This window comes from Nelusetta ayraudi, unplaced genomic scaffold, assembly GCF_046127955.1.
Source record: "Nelusetta ayraudi isolate G7.1 ecotype Tasmania unplaced genomic scaffold, CSIRO-AGI_Nayr_v1 ptg000043l, whole genome shotgun sequence".
Classification (NCBI taxonomy): Eukaryota; Metazoa; Chordata; class Actinopteri; order Tetraodontiformes; family Monacanthidae; genus Nelusetta; species Nelusetta ayraudi.
In genome coordinates this window covers 2,194,164-2,195,000 of record NW_027466093.1, presented here as the reverse complement: position 1 = coordinate 2,195,000, position 837 = coordinate 2,194,164, and positions in this window count along the sequence as shown.

The window sequence follows — 837 nt, the reverse complement described above, 5'->3', positions numbered from 1 at the left end:
AAGACCAAGGAGATCCTCCACGACCGTCCAATCAGGTGCAGCCAGATCTTTGAAGCCTCACCTGAGCAGCAGGGACTCAGGGAGTCAGAGTGGTGCGGACCAGGTCTCTGGGCTGGACTGGGAAGCCTTGGGGTCCCACTGGAGGAGCTGGAGGAGGTGACTGGGTCCAGGGAAGTCTGGGGGTCTCTGCTGAGGCTGCTGCCCCCGAGACCTGACTCCGGATACGGCAGTAGAAGATGGATGGATGGATGGATGGATGGATGGATGGATGGATGAATGCCAGGTGATAGAACATTTCATAAAAACAGACTCTGCATTATAACTTCTATTACACTCTAAAAAACTCACTCCAATATAACTGCACTCGTCCTTCTCTCACATTACATTGGATCACAATGACCAAACAACACAACAAAGACAATGATCCAACTGTACTGCCACGTCCAGACTCAGTGTAGGTCTGTAGGCCTCTTGGACCTTCATGTGAACCACTGCGTGTTGACTGGAGGTGAAACATGACTGACTGCTGTCCTCCTACCTGGACAATGCAATCTCACTTTCATTCTGCTGCAGATGGCCATTTTCATTTTACACCGTCCAAATTTACAGCTCAGGGCGCTGGGACGAATTCCAAATTGTGTGCAGATACAGGCCTACACTTCAAATAATTATGAGAAAAATCCAACGTAAAGAGAGCACTTCCATTAGGAAATAGTCAACATGAAATTTCGTCTTCTACTGACACCTGCTGGTCAAACTGAATAGTTGCAAATATTGTGAAGAAGTTGTCATCTAATTCTAATCCTAAACAATATGGCCATTCCAAGTCAAGTATTA